This window comes from Cynoglossus semilaevis, unplaced genomic scaffold (assembly GCF_000523025.1).
Source record: "Cynoglossus semilaevis isolate Cse_v1.0 unplaced genomic scaffold, Cse_v1.0 C18613820, whole genome shotgun sequence".
Classification (NCBI taxonomy): domain Eukaryota; kingdom Metazoa; phylum Chordata; class Actinopteri; order Pleuronectiformes; family Cynoglossidae; genus Cynoglossus; species Cynoglossus semilaevis.
In genome coordinates, this window is record NW_007599035.1 from 1 (window position 1) to 358 (window position 358).

Genomic DNA, 358 nt, shown 5'->3' on the forward strand with positions numbered 1-358 from the left:
ACGAACCCCCTCCTCTTCTTTCAGTTTGTTTTCCTTGGACAAGAGGAGAAAACATGAAATTAGAGATAAATTCAGAAATAAAATCAATGAATGATACAACAGGATTTCTGTTCCTCTGAAGTTTTGTTACGTACAGACACAATGTCCTCAGGTCTGAGTTTGGGGAGTTCAGGTTTTGGCAAATCTGTGGGCAAAGTATCCCCAAGAGCACTGAGAGCATCCAGAGACATGTCAGCCTGAAGACAGGAGAAAACATTGATCTTCAAATATTTGTGTTTCAGACAAAGTGAATAAGGACTGTAACAAGGACAAAGAAAAGAAAACACTGACCCCATCTACCTTGGGTTTGGAATCTGTG

At 40.2% G+C, this 358-nt stretch overlaps 1 long non-coding RNA gene across 1 annotated transcript; it reads right to left on the reverse strand.

Annotated features, from left to right (window-relative positions):
• Positions 1-358, reverse strand: LOC103399791 (uncharacterized). The gene is made up of 3 exons (XR_523710.1): positions 331-358; positions 135-236; positions 1-33 (listed from the first exon to the last, which is right to left on the reverse strand). It is a non-coding gene; the product is annotated as an uncharacterized LOC103399791 (long non-coding RNA).